We start from the raw sequence: 15,455 nt of genomic DNA, 5'->3' as shown, positions 1-15,455 counted from the left end.
ATGGGGAAATTATCGGCATTCTGAAAAAGGACGAAGGCCAAATTGTTTAGCATATTAGGCGGTGAGTCAAGTGGTCTATTATTTCAAATATATGGGGCTCTGCATACAATAAGCTCAATTACTTCGTGAAAATAACAATATTTCAAAATAAATGCTCTGTCTCAACTGGTTGATTCAGACCTGGAGTTCATCAATTTGTCTGTAAATTTATTTCAAAACGTCTAGTCTTATATGCATACTCTGCAAAAGATGTATAACAATGTTCTTATTTGAAATTGGAGAAAAGTTGTGACCAGATGTATATACTCAGCCTTCAAAGAAAGAACATCCTTACAGGACTAGGATGTGAGGAGGCCGGTTTGTACACCATAATCTGACTAAAATTTTCTGAAGATACTCGTCTGGATACTTACGAGTTTTTCTTTGCTTATTACATATATTCATGAAGTCTGTTGGTTTTATTCTTTAGGGGTAACCTTGAGCTTAATAGAGTTATAGTAAAACCGTGCTATTCATGATGGCCTTGCATTATTGTTGCTTGCAGCAGCATGAAGCTTCCTGGCTCGAAACAGTTGTTTGCTCGCCAAGTCCATGCGTGTGGAAAATGTCATCGCTCATCCTTATTGTCTTTAGGGTTGAAAAGTCATCCCAGAATATGAATCACCCATTTTTGATTATGTGTTCCTTCCTGACTTTATGCAATGTGCTCCCAGAGAATCTAGTGCTTCACATGATTGGTTTGATAATAGCGATTGGTTATGTCTTCTTAGTATCCGATTCCGCTAAATGTTTCTATGAATGGCATATAGAGATGAGTTATTTCTCTTGTACATTTTTCGTGATCTTTTGGAGTAAAATTACAGGCTGTATATTTTCTTCCAAATCTAAATGCCAGAATGATAGTCTTGTTCTTTGATTATTAACTTGCAGGGCATGCAAGGAATGTGACATTGTTCAAGTTGGTGACTTGTTGTGTGGGATATGAATCATATGATTACCTTTTAGAGTGAACCCACGTTTGAACAAATGAATTAAGTTACATTAGTGATATTCTGTTCGAATCACTTGTTCAAAACAAATTTGGTGGTATTTTGCCCATAATCGAGATATAACTACTCCATTCTTTAAACCATGGATTTCAAATGACCTGTGTACATGGATTTCAAATCCATCTCAAACTTAATGTAGTTGGTCCATTCAATCAATCGATGTGTTTGAATTACGGGTTGACAGGAATGTGCTGCACATGGATTGTAAGGTCACTGGTGATTATGGAGCAGCTGTAAAGATTGCTGCTTTTTCTATGCTGTTTGTGGTTTTAGTTTCTTTATGCTTTCATTTATTTATTAAAAGGCATATTCGTGATGTTGTGTTGAACAAATAATTGAAGCACGAAAGTGCGTCCCTATCTCATTTAACTTCGTACTATATTATATATACTAAGTAGAAGAGAGAAGCGCACTCATCCTACAACTTCATATTCATCTCTCTCTTCCTGCTCTCTTTCAATCATGGCGGAGGCACTCATCTCTGTGCTTTTGGAGCAATTGGCTTCAGTAGTATATCAACACACAAGTCAAGCGGTGAAATTGGTTTTGAATGCTGAGAAAGATGTCTGCAATTTCAGCAGCAACCTCAAAGCCATCCAGGCTGTGCTGGAGGATGCAGAGAAGAAACAAGTTATGGAGGCTAGGGTGGCAGATTGGTTGGAGAAGCTGAAAGATGTTTCGTACGAGATGGACGACGTGCTAGATGAGTGGAACACTGAGCTTCTTAGACAAGTGGAGGAAGGAGAAAATGCCAAGAAGGTATGTTTTCCCATGCCCTCCGGTTGCTTTTGTTTTGGCCGAGTCAATAAGGTCATTCATGGCCATAAAATTGTTAAAAAGATAAAGGAATTGAATGAGAAGTTAACTTCGATTGCTGCTGAAAGAGAAATGTATGGCTTTCAATCATCCACAAATATTAGTGGCCATGATGATGATCAACTTATAAAACGACATAAGACTTCATCTTTGGTCGATGAATCTATGATATTTGGCCGAGAAGAAGAAAAAGAGATATTGTTGAGTAAGTTGTTGAGAGAGACTGACCAAGATGTGGGTAGGTTCCTCGTCATCCCTATTGTAGGGATGGGAGGGATGGGGAAAACCACCCTTACCCAATTAGTCTATAACAATGAAAAGGTAACAGCCCATTTTGATAAGAAAGTGTGGGTTTGTGTCTGAGAACCTTTTGATGAGATTAAGATTGCTAAATGAAAATGAAAGTCAAAGAAGTTCAAATGAGTTGGAAACTCTACTTCAATGTATAAGGTCACTCGTGGAGAATAAGAAATTCCTCCTTGTCCTAGATGATGTGTGGACTGAAGACCAAAATGAGTGGGAAAAATTGAATCTACCGGTAATAATGCAAAGTTGTGCTGAAGGTAGTACAATACTGGTGACCACGAGAAAAGAAGGGGTCGCTAGTATGATGAGTGCGACCAACAACATGATCCATTTAAATAGGTTGAGTGATAAGGATTGTCTAGCATTGTTCAATAGTATTGCATTTTTGGATAGGGAAGAATGTGAGTCTAGTGAGCTTAGAGCTATTGGTGAGAAAATTGTGAGGAAGTGTAATGGTTTACCCCTTGCTGTTAAGACTCTAGGCAGCCTAGTGTGGGAGAAGAAAACAGTAGGGGAATGGCGGGTTGTCCTAAATAGTAAGATATGGGAGTTTGAAGAGATTGAGGAAAAAGTATTCCGACCATTATTATTAAGTTACTATGATTTGGCCCCTGTAGTTAAAAGATGTCTTTTGTACTGTGTTATATTTCCTAAAGACTATAAATTAAAGAAAGATAAGTTGATTGAGCTTTGGATGTCACAAGATTTCCTTAATTCAAATAAAAATAAAGATAAGAGAAGAATAGGCCAAAATTGTTTTGAGAGTCTAATCATGCGGTCTTTCTTTCAAGATTTTGAGAGAAATGACTTGGGAGATATTATAAGGTGCAAAATGCATGATATTGTACATGACTTTGTACACTTTCTTACACAAAAAGAGTGCAAAATTGTAGAGATGGTTGCGGGTGGTAATGAAAGAGTGGATGTATCGGGTGATAAAGTTCGTCACTTGACTTTAACAAGTGTACCTGAAGCCGAAGGTCCATTTTCATTTCCTGCCTCATTTTACAATTGCGAAAATGTGCGTACCCTCACATTTTTTTATTCAAAGCTTAAAACCATAAGCCGCGATTCAATGCTGCAATTGAAATGCCTCAGGACAATGAGATTGGGTGGTAACGAATGGCTCAAAGAAGTTCCGAAAGAGATTGCTGGTTTGATTCATTTGCGATATCTGGATTTGTCTGGGAGTGAGAGTTTGAAAGAAATACCGGAAGCTGTGTGTGAGTGTATAAATCTACAAACTCTGGATCTTACATGGTGCACGAGACTTAAGAAACTACCCAAGGCAATGGGGAAGTTGATCAACTTGAAGCATCTCTATGTTCGGGGTTGTCATTGTCTGAGGTACTTGCCGAAAGGGATCGGGAGTTTGAAAAGTCTGCAAGCACTGGACTGGTTTTATGTAGGTGAGGGTGGGCGTGATGAGGCATTGAAATTAGGAGATATGGGAATCATGGACCAGCTTCAGGGGATACTTTGGATCGTTGGATTGGGGAAAAAAGAGGATGATGCAGGTGAGATGGAGAAAGCACAGCTGGGGAAGAAGGAGCACCTTTCTCATATACGAGTAGATTTCCAGGAAGAACATGGAGAACAGAGACAAGGTGATTCAGAAATAGTGAAGGCAATGCAACCTCATCCAAATTTGGAATCTCTTTTCATTTTTCACTGCCATATTGTCACCACCGAGTCTCTGTATTGGATCAACTCTTTACACAATTTGAGACAAGTTAATCTCTCTAACTGGGGATTTTGTGAAGTTTTGCCTCCTCTTGGAAAATTGCCATCGCTTGAATTTCTGGTAAGAGGAGAAGACGAAGTCTCTGAAACAGAAATTCTATTCCCCAAATTGAAGCGACTCTCTTTTGTGGGGATGAACAACTGGGAAGAGTGGGAAGGAATTACAAAGACGGATTCTTCTGAAATCAGAATCATGCCACGCCTTTCTGAGTTGAAACTTGTGGGGTGCCCAAAGGTCAAAGCACTGCCGGACTTCGTCTACAAGATAACAGCACTGCAAACTCTGAAGATCAAGGATTGTGATATTCTGGAAAGAGAATACGAGGAAGACGTGGGGAAGGAGTGGCACAACATTTCTGGCATCCCAAACCTCACAATTGGTAGATCCTGATCAAGTTTGATGACTGGGTTACAACCAATTACAAATCTTCATGGCTGTGAACAGGTAAATTCTCAATTTACAACACATAGCATGAGTTTTATGACATGATTTAACTCCATTCCAACTTGATGAACTATTATCCAACTATGCAGGTGGGATTTTTATAAATGTAGATTTCCAATTTCACTCAAGTGGCTCTTCCTTCATCCTCACCAGTATTTCTTTTTCTACAATCTAGATTTCTTGTTCCTTACTGTTCCTAAATTTAGCTTTTGATTATCTCTCTTTGTTTGTAGCAGATCATTTTTCCTTTGACGTGGTCGTGCCGCTTCTCTTTTCTTGGTGTGCTTCTGAGTGACGGGCTTCCATGTCCACACTGCATTCAGGTCAGGATTTGAATTATGGTTTTTGGTGTTCTCATTTTAGAAATGTCCATAAGAAACAAATATCTTACTTTGAAGATTTATCTGTGTCTGAAGCTTGGTGAGTGTATTATACTAGGTGAAGAAATTATATTTGAAGATGCAAAATCAGTTCAAGGTAATGATGGTTAAACAGATGGAGCTTCATGATTCTGTAGGCGTAGCATCTCCATGAATGTGTTGCAGCTTTGGAGCTGCATGATTCTGTTGAATTGGTGAGTTGTTTCCTTCCTTTTTTAGGGTATATAAGTAACCGAAAATTCTGCACATCACAAGCAGCCCCACAGTGTTATTCTTTTTATCTTAAAGACTACCCTAATGTAGTCCCCTTTGTTCTATTTTACTGAAATGTGCCAGTCACTGTACAACTAAATGATCATCATCTCCTCCTGGACATTTTTTGGTGATCTCATTCTATGCAGGACCATTTTGGCTGATTCATGAGTTTCTTACTTAAGCTAGGAGTAGGGATATGATATTAGCATCCTTATTCCAATAGTATTACTAGGTTTTTCATTTGCACTTTCATGCATGTTGTCCAATTCCAATAGTATTACAAGGTTTGACATCTAATATCTATTACATGGATTTTCTTGTCATATAGGTTGAAGTCTCTCGTGGAATTGAAACTGATTGGAATTAGAGAAACTATTCTTGACTTTGGTAGTGATGAAGATTTTTGTTTTCAAAATTTGTACTGCAATGCTACTGATGGAGCAGATGTTAAGTGAGCGCAGGAGTTATAATAACCAGGGGCCAAGTGCAGTAATTAAAAGGTTTGATCTCGGTTGTTATCATTTTCTTTTACAAGATTGGTATGTCCTTTCCGGCTGCATGGACTCTATTCCTCTGTAAACACATGTACAGAGGGTTGTACAAAAGTCTATGCAGGAGGGAATATCAAGTCTACACCATAACAAAATTTGGTTTATATCAGGATTGGAATAGTCCGACGGAACAAGAAAGGTTTCTTGAAATCACAACAATGCAACAACTTTCGTACTGTGAATTGAGATGTTCCCAAAGCTGAAAGCGCTGCCAGACTTCCTGCACAAGATAATGAGACTGTGTACTTTGGAGATTAAGAGTGGTCAGTTCTGGAACGAGAGTACAAAGAACGCTTGGGAAACAACCAAAGTAGTGGCACAACAGTTCTCACATCACAAACGTCCAATTGGATGACTTTGCGATATCTTGGGGTAGAAATGTGTAATGCTAAGCTTTTCACGATATTACTAACCTGTAAGTCCCTCATGTAATATTCTGATCCTGCTGGAAACTATTTTGGATCTTAAATGGTTGATTAATTCATGGAACAGTTTGTCTGGATATTTATGTCAATATCAATTAAGGAGCATGCTAAAGTCCTACATGTTCATTCTCCAAACGCCATTATAAGGTCTGATATTAAATTGGAAATTTTTTATAAAATGATATACGGACAGACTTGGCTTTTAATAATGTAAGAAACCCTAGGTTGCACGGAATCGGGTATGGGTACGTGGAAGCGAAACGTTTGGAAACGCGGAAGTGTGTTTTTCAAAATTTTTAGGAAGCGGGTACGTTTTGAAAACGTCAAAATAATAAAAATATATATAAATTATACAAACAATAAATATAATAACAACTTTTTAGTTTAAGTAACTCAACATCTCAAATAATTTAAATAACTTGGTGTTGAACATTCGAAATAATACAAATATAATGAGAGATCTAGGTATCAACAACGAAAAGGAGGGTCGGCGACTCGGCGTAAGGTCAAAAATATGTTGAAATAAGTCATTTGACTCGACGAAGATAGGTCTCTACCTTCATTTTAAAAAAATAAAACATAAAAAACCTTTATTTTTTTGAAAACTCGTGTTTCCACCGCGTTTCCAAAACACATTTTTCTGGAAACACGTTTTCGGCACGTTTCCGAGCGTTTCTGGATGTTTCTGTCGCGTTTCCGAAGTGGTTCCGTTTCGGAAGCGGGAAACGTGGGTGAAGGCACGTTTTTGTGCTTCCTAGAAGAAACCTCAAAAGACTAGTGAGAACAAAATTGAAGTTTAATAATATAAGAAACCTCACAAGACCGAAGTCATCCTCAAGCTTATTTAGTTGACTTGAGGACAGAGTTGAAGCTTCTAGGACTAAGAAAGTCATTGGAGTTGTCAAGCTTATCTATACAAGTACCTCATTTTGTTTCTTTCACTGCTTGTCCTCTGCAGTAGATCAACTCTCAAGTTTTTTTTATTCATATATATGTCTTCTTCAATTTGTATAAATCTTATTTCTTTCCGGTTTCAACTCTCTAAGAGGATTACGCTTGTATATCCATATCATTGCGAAATTCGTAAAATCAGTATACCATTATTTAGTCATTTGCCAACTTCAGAAATCCAAATGTACATACATTATTTAATCATATGTTCTGCTGCGATTATAGTTTCATCTTTTTCTCGGAACGAGTCGTACAAAGTGTAATGACTCTAAGAGTTGACTTTTCGATGCGTAAGTTTTTCGATGAAACTTTCTTCACTAAAGTTGTACGGCTCGGCGATATGAATTTGTGGACACATGGCACGCCTAAATCGGAGTTCGTATGGAAAAGTTCCGAATCAAAAGAACGTTTGGGCATTTTTAGAATTTAGAACCGAGAGATGAACTGGTAGAACCGAGAGAGAGGGGATGAACCGGTTGAACCGAAAAGAGAGGGGATGAACTGGTAGAACCGAGAAGAGAGGGGATGTACTAGTAGACTCCCGATAGTGGTTTAGAAAGGAGAGGACGGATAACCCATGGAGTGTTGGGTGGTCCTGTGTTTGTTTTCCAAGAGGATGTGTTTTTAACATAATTTACACGGTTCGATGTTTTTAGAATATTGTGTGATTGTCATTGGCCCCGTCGTCTTAGTGGGTTGGGAGGTTGAGGTATAAGATGAGCTATGAACTCTAGGGGTCCAATGAGATTAGGTAACGAACATTGCATACTCTGTCATGCATTTTGAATTATATTTATGATTTGTGTTTGTGGAGGTTGTGAAATGTTTAGGAGCACGGAGACTCCAGGTGTTGAGGTTTGATTTGAGATATAGGGAGTGTCTTTTGTGCAGGTAGAGTTGGCTACTTTCAAGATAGACTATACTGAAATTTTTGGTATATCTCCTTTGATAGTGGTTCCCGCACAATTTGCCTCGATATTAGGGTATATTGGGTGGGTCGTGTCATTAGAGATAAGGGATTATCCAATTCTGGAATGATTATACAAGGTGGAATTCTGTGTAAATCTATTACATTTATATGAAACTTGATTTCATTTAATCAAGCTTATACTATAGTTTTGCATTCTTTTGCTATAATCTAACATATTATTAGCCTATATTGTACCTTATAATAAGTGGTCATGCCTTCCAAAGACAAACAAACGAAAAAGAAACAACCCGAAATGAAGTTCTAGTGAAAAAGAAAATCACACACTAATAATTAAGTTACAGTACTAGAGGATAGCATAAAAGCTTCTAGCACTAAGAAAGTCAATGGAGTTGTCAAGCTGATGAAGCTTGCTATGTATCTAGTATGCTAGCTAGAAGTGTCAATTTGTTTCTTTAACTATTATTGATTCCAGATCTCCGCTGCTGTTTCTCTCCATAAGATCTAATTTTAGAGCTTTTCATGTTTATTTGCTACTATTTTTATATCTTTCTAGTATCTACTCACTATAAGGATGGATAGTTGCTCAATTACTCGACATCAATATTTAATCATGTAAGCATCATTAGTAGTATAAAGCAAGAGGGTATCGTTCACAAACGAGAATCCAGCCAGGGCTTAGGATCACAAACACTTAACACGAATTCATAAAGATATAAAAGATTCTTGATATAGGTTCGGATTGAAAGATAAAACAGTAAATAAAACTTAAACTACTATATACATGTGATCAACCAACCAACACATGAGAATCATACAAAACTAACGAAAACAAGTTCTAGCTCTCATTTTAGAATCATGTCGAGACTTGCTCATGAACAACTAAGATTGGATCATGCAATTAGGGTTCTAAGCAGTAACCCAAACACATAGACACTTAACACATTCGATTAATACCAAGCAGCCATAATCAAAATCTAACATGTTCATCTTCATCATGTAATTTCAAAGCCATGCACATTGAATTCATTAAGCATGTCACCTACTTAACCAACAACCATGCAATTCGAAATTCACATATAAAAGAGTAAACATGTTCTTAGCATAAGTCTTTAATCCAACAACCTAAATATCATGCTACAAGCATAATCATAACACTTAGGAATCGAAATTATCCATAGATAGTACACGGCAGAAACCAAAACAGAAAATTCATAAAACCAATACATGAATTCGCATCTTTATATAAATTGAATCAAGTAGCTATTTCATAGACAAAATTGAAACAAGATTACACTACACAAATCGCACACTCATCCAAGAACAAGAAAAACCAAAAACCGAATTTAAACATAGAGAGAATCATGGTTACACTTTATCAATCAAGTGATTCTACAAGGTGTAGCCGTGGCTTCTAAGGGGATGGAACCTCTTCACAAGCGTGTTTTAAGGCTAAAGATTTTTGGAGAATAGTGGAATCGGTTTTAGGATTTCTTGGAAGGGTGAGGGATTGATTCGACAGAGCTATGACTTGTGCTTGTGTGCAAGGTTGATGATCAATTAATGGAGAGGCCGAGCCTCTATATATAAAAGTCACAAATCCCTCTTTGTCATCCCTTGTAGGAGATAGAATCCAATTAGGAAGCTAAAATCTTCTTTGATATGGATTTTGATTCATGTACTCTAAATCTAACTTGATGTAGGAAACCAAATCCAATAGGGAGACACATATGGGCTGCACGGCATCTCTCCTTGTTCAACTAGGAATAGCTAGGCCGGCCTCTTCTTCTCCTTCTTTAACTCAGATATGATTTCCTTGTTTCATTAGGAATGCATCACGGCATCACTACTTCCTTTCCAAGTATGATTTGTCTTTCCTGAAAATAATTCGATGATTAAGAAATAAGAAAGAATGACAATAGGAAAGTAGAGTCCTAGTCGAGTAAGGAATCATAGCTCAATAAGGATTTCTAACACTTCGCACAATTTCATCATCAAGTCATTCAATTTCGACATAGCTCTACTTAGAACATACAAATGACAAATATGAACCTAAAACAACTAAGAAGTAACAAAGCATAAGAATATGGCATATATACATTAGGAACGTCACACTTTGTGCTCCTATCAACAACCTCACACTTAGACTTTGCTAGTCCCTTAGCAAACACTAAAAAGGGAAATAAAAACATAAAACAAAAACAAGAATAACGACACTACTAATGCATTCAACATTTTGTCTCATAGATCTTCAAATTCATAGCATCGAGAATAACACTAGATCGAAATAGATAAGATGAATTCAATGGTTAATAAACATGAGATTTCGTTTAACAAGTAAGACATGGCAGAAACAGAGGTGATATTAAGCTTGATATGTCCAAAACAAGTTCAAATTCAACTCACAAAGGATATGCACTCCAAATCTTTTCTCTCAATAACATGGCATATGCTTAAAAGCTTTTCACACAGAAGAATTATAAACATAGTGAAATCGAAAACCTCATGAAAGATACCAACCATATGCTTACTCATGAAACAAACTCCACAGATCAAGAACTACTCATTTTAAGAATCATGCGGATCTTTAGAAAATGGTAGGCTTAGGCTCGGCATGGATACATTTTTCAGGATAAAGGAATCACAAAGGTCATCCTCAAGACTTAGCAGAGCAAAATATCCACCTTATGTCACCATATTTGGCCCTTGTCTCCATAAAACAAGGGCCAAATATTATCATGTTAGACCCATCCTTCACTTTAAACATTGTGAAAACGAACAAATGCTAGAATATAACATTATTGAGTCTTCAACAAATACATCACAACTCCAAATTCACATACACAACATGTATGCCGAGATCTCTTTATCATTTTTTCTCATTTTTTTTCTTAACCGTGCATATTTTTTTTTTCTTCTTCTTTTCACACGGCATCTTTCAATTTTTTTTTTCATACTTCATACTCTTTTCACGACATACTTACATATAATAACATAACCCCATACTTGAATCAAATCATCACTCCATATTAACTCTAAGAATCGGCTCTGCCAAGCCTCAAAGACAAGGTAGAGATATAACTATACTAAGTAAGGATATAACATGTTGGTAATGAAAAAAAATGCTTAATGTAGGCTCAAAGGGGTTAACACTAAGGTGTCCCAAACATGACTCAAATAGGGAATACGACTTTTTGGCCTTAGTGGTGGAAATCCTAAAAAGATCCAACAATCATTTTCAAAATTAGAGTATATTAGGACAAAAAGTTTCGAAAGTTTCACACAGTAAGTTCTAGCATTTTCTAGTTCATTGCAATTCTATGGCATATGAATTGATCAAAATAGATGTAATGAGATTATAAAGCCAAGAAACGATAGAATAAACTCTTCAAAGAAAGGCACATATATATGGCTTGAATCTCACATAGGTTACATGAATTCAAACAAGTAAAGAACATGCTCATTCTGTACCTAAGTTTCAAAATCCTCATCTACTACATGTTCGTACAAAATCTACACATCGATTAACCATCAAATAACAATTAAGTTCATTTCAATATCGTGATCATCTATCAACCATAAATTCAAAGATCAACTCATCCTAGACAGTTAAAGGCATACCTAGGACTCAAAACAAAAACAAACAACTAAAAATCGAAAATTTCAAACTAAAAATCGGAAATTAAAGCAACAAAATTGAAACACATAAACATCAAACAATAGAATTCAAAGAATGATGTATACCCCACCCCACACTTAAAACTTACATTGCCCTCAATGTACAATATGATAAGCAACAAAAATTAAAAAGAGATAAGGGATAAGAAAATGCAAACACTCGTTGATGGCTCCTTCATTGGCTTAAGTTTAGAGTCTATAGCCTAAACTTCTTCATTGCATTCGCTAAAAGAATATGGCATGTTCATCCTCCTCATCATCTGAAGATGTGATCATGATGTCGCCATTATCCTCCTCATCTTTACTCGAGTCTGAATCACTGCTCTTGTAGCTCGAATCAACTTCTTCCTTCAAACTCGGATCTTCTTCTTCTTCCTCATTGACACGGCTGTAAGACTCCACCTATTCAATTGTAAGTTCTTTGCTCTCTTCCTTAGAGCTAGCACGAATCTCCTCCACAAGATCCTTAAGCTCCCTATGCGATTGTTGCATTTCATTGATCATCTTGTCTCAGCGGTGCTCTGCTCTTGTGGGTGTAGTCTTAACTCTAGCCGGTCTACCTTTCCTCTTCATGCCAACTAAAGGTTTCAAATAGTCTCAAGTGTTCCCATACTTCCTAGCTTTCCTTCCATCCAACTCCACTCCCTTGAACCGAGAAGTACCACTCACCCTAGAGTATGACGTCGAAACCATACTATCCTTTCTTTCTCCAAGTACTCCAATATGCATGAGCCTATCTCCTACCTCAAGGTTCATGAAGCCTCTTGGTGAAAACGAATCAATGTAATCTTGATAATCTCTTAGCAGACCTTGGTAGAAAGTACTAGTCAACGCATGTTGGTTCATGTCATGGTCTAACGGTGCTACTACTTCTTGAAATCTTTTTTAAGTACTTGTGGTAGGGCTCAACATCTTCTTGTTTGCATGCTCGAATCATATCTCTCATCCTTACTCTTCTTTCTGTGAGCAAGAACTCCTTGAGGAATGCTACTTTAAGCTCATCCCATGATCGGATGGAATTCTCAAGAATGGAGTGCAACCATTCTCTTGCTTTGTCCACTAGAGTGAAGCTAATAACTCCAAGTCTCCACGTTCTATGGACTGAATAGCATGTTGCACCTTCGACTCAAAAAGAAATATATGGACATTAGCTTTCTCAATCTTAAACTCTCTGAAGAGCGACATGGTTTTCAAAATCTTGTATGTGACCTCCATACGATAATGATTATGCTTAAGAACCGGCAACACAATGCACCTAGGATGAAACGCAAGGCTGTCCCTCTCTGGAAACATGTTGTCTTCACGAAACGCAAACACCTCCATTGCACACTTGAAAATCTTCTTATGAATTGATTGAACCGAATGTGGTAGCCTTCCTCTCTTTCTTATGAACTCGTGAATGTTTGGAAAAAGGATGAACAATTATGTTGAACCCGTACTCTATATATAGAGCAATCTTAATCCTTTTCCATGAGGTAGAAAGAAACCTACAAAAACATGGAAATCTTCTCCCACTCCTACTTGGAATCCAAGTCCGAACGGGAATTTTTCATTGATGACACACGGCATGGCTTCTCCTACTTTAACTAGGACTTCTTCTCACAACAACTTCCCTCTCCTAACTCAACTAGGAATCCATCTCTCCCTCTACTTTTGAAATCCCAATCCTGATGGGAATCTCCTTCTTGATGACACACGGCCGCTTTCCTTGTTCAACTAGGAGTGTCATGGCCACTCCTCTCCTAATCCAACTATGAATTGATCTTGTCATCACTTTAATCTACTCCATGGATCGATTAAGCATTGGTGGTAGCTTCAACCTATTTGGGGAAATGTACACAAGCAAGAACATTAGTTGAAACTAATCCACATGAGTTAGAAAACTTACCTTTTTCATGCACGGCATGGTCAACTTTGAAACAAGGACACGACATCCTTGTCATTGGAAGGCACGGCCTTCTTTGGTGGTGGCATGAGAGTGTCGAACTCTCTCACTCTCGCATGAAAGAATACAAAAATTATACAAGAAATATACAAGGTTTCATTTCAAATAGTTTTCACAAAAGTCTTTCAATCAATTGCATACTTCTACATTCTTAAGTTGTCATTCAAACGATTGAATGATCGATTGATTCTAAGTTGTAAACTAAGGTAGACGTGCGGCCTAAGTATGGATGCCTAGACACAAGTTTGAATCGTTGTTTCAGAAGGCCGAATAGCTAATTCAGAGATAGTGAACATGGTATGACTCATTTGTTGAACTACGGAGGGCAAGCCCCCTATCGACTCCATCACCGAGATATATGTCAGTCAATAGTTCTCTGAGATCCAATTTTGGTCCTATGCACCAGAGTAATGAAAGAGCGTGCCCCTATCGACTCCATCCCCCTATCGACTCATTTGTTGATTTTTGGGTCACGTGTGCAATTTTGTCGGGCTCTTGGTCGATTTAATCATTTAATTAATATAATTTACTTCATTAAATTTCATGTGTCTACAGTAGTCTTTGCTATCTAACTGCAATCTAAAGTTTAGCAACCTTGGTTGGTAATTGGTTGAACTGCCATAAGATTTACTTCAAGTAGAGAAAGGAATAGTGAATACGATTTGATGAAAAAGTTCTGTCCATTAGGGACATACAGGAATTTTGCTATTCATTTGAATGATTGAAGTTCCTCTCACCTAACTAGGTAACTTGATCACCGTCATAAGTAATTCTATGTGTACGTACTTTCAACTTTGAAGTCGTTAATTTACACACTTCTAGTTGTTAAAATATCTAATTTCACTAGGTCTGATGTTCGTGGTATGGCTTTCCCTGTTTTAGGCTGAAGCTTTTGTAGAATGAATGCTGATTGGGATTTGAATAGTAATCGGAATTGGAAGCTTTTTTTCTTGAATCCGACTTCTAACAATAAGCAGCAGGGAGTTCAGCAATTGGTGTTTCTGCAAATGGACCGTTGAAATGCTTCGACCTTAATTGTTGATGGCAAGTTGAGGTAAATTTACGATCAAGATATAAACCACTCTGTTGTGCTGCGGTATACCCTAACACAGTTGGGCGCTTTGATCAAACTACACTGCCTAAAATTGCAACTATATTGGTGCATACATGTTTTAGTTAATAATTCAAGTTAAAAGCTTGACAAATCTTTACTCTTCTGGACTAGTGAGTTGTTTCCATGTAGAACCTCAAACACAAGAGCAACATTCCTCTAGCTAGGTCTTTCATATGCCATGTAATTGTGAAAAAGGATCATCTTAATCTAATGCATTTGTTGCCAGCAGTTTACACATCTTTTTTTGGAATTTAATTTGTACATGGGATTTGGAAGCTTTATGTACAGTTTGCATCCTATCATTAAACAAGGAGCTCAGAGAAATAGTGTTTTTTCTTTTTGGTAGCTGTACTGAGATTGAAATATTCAGTGGCCTGCTGTCTAACCCCAGCATCATCAAATGTAATATATACCATAATATACCTAGACAACCGTATAGCCCCGCCGTTGATTGAGAATATGGCCTTAATTTTGGAGATATACCTATGTGGCCTACTGCTTTTAAGTTTTAAGTTCTTCGGTAATTTTCATCACAAGTGATCCTTATCCTGCTTCATCTGTTCATCAGATCAAATTTTAAAGCTTTTGTTATATCAATGACAATAATTTTTTCTCCCCAGTCATTTTCTTGTTGTTCCTTTGTTTCCTACATAAGAAGAAAGAGCTAGCTATTTTCCTCTCCTTCGGCCATACAACTTCTCTCTTTCGTTTTATGAGGATCTCATACCTACAAGGTTTTCAACACACCCATCTTCCCCGAGCACCTTCTTTACACATTCCATCTCTCAGAAGTCAGAACCACTGTTCCATCTCCTCCAAAACCACCACCTTAGAAACCATCTTTCATCACCATAAACCATCACCACCAC

General features: G+C 37.3%; 1 protein-coding gene, 1 long non-coding RNA gene and 1 pseudogene across 2 annotated transcripts in view; 2 read left to right on the top strand and 1 right to left on the bottom strand.

Annotated features, from left to right (window-relative positions):
• Positions 1-3,674, bottom strand: part of LOC126794461 (immune-associated nucleotide-binding protein 9) — a 158,968-nt gene extending 155,294 nt beyond the window's left edge. The window contains exon 1 of the mRNA XM_050521193.1: positions 3,665-3,674. The gene's annotated coding sequence lies outside the window, so the exon portion shown is untranslated. The remainder of the gene's footprint in view (positions 1-3,664) is intronic.
• LOC126795766 (disease resistance protein RGA2-like) lies at positions 1,411-3,702 on the top strand (annotated as a pseudogene).
• Positions 3,703-3,738: 36 nt separating this feature from the next.
• On the top strand, positions 3,739-6,065 carry LOC126794464 (uncharacterized). Its single transcript, XR_007672152.1, has 5 exons — positions 3,739-4,359; positions 4,596-4,682; positions 4,798-4,933; positions 5,323-5,494; positions 5,656-6,065. It is a non-coding gene; the product is annotated as an uncharacterized LOC126794464 (long non-coding RNA).
• Positions 6,066-15,455: the final 9,390 nt, after the last annotated feature.

This window comes from Argentina anserina, chromosome 5 (genome assembly GCF_933775445.1).
Source record: "Argentina anserina chromosome 5, drPotAnse1.1, whole genome shotgun sequence".
NCBI lineage: Eukaryota > Viridiplantae > Streptophyta > Magnoliopsida > Rosales > Rosaceae > Argentina > Argentina anserina.
The sequence above is the reverse complement of the archived record's forward strand: the minus strand, read 5'-3'. Positions and strand labels throughout refer to the sequence as shown.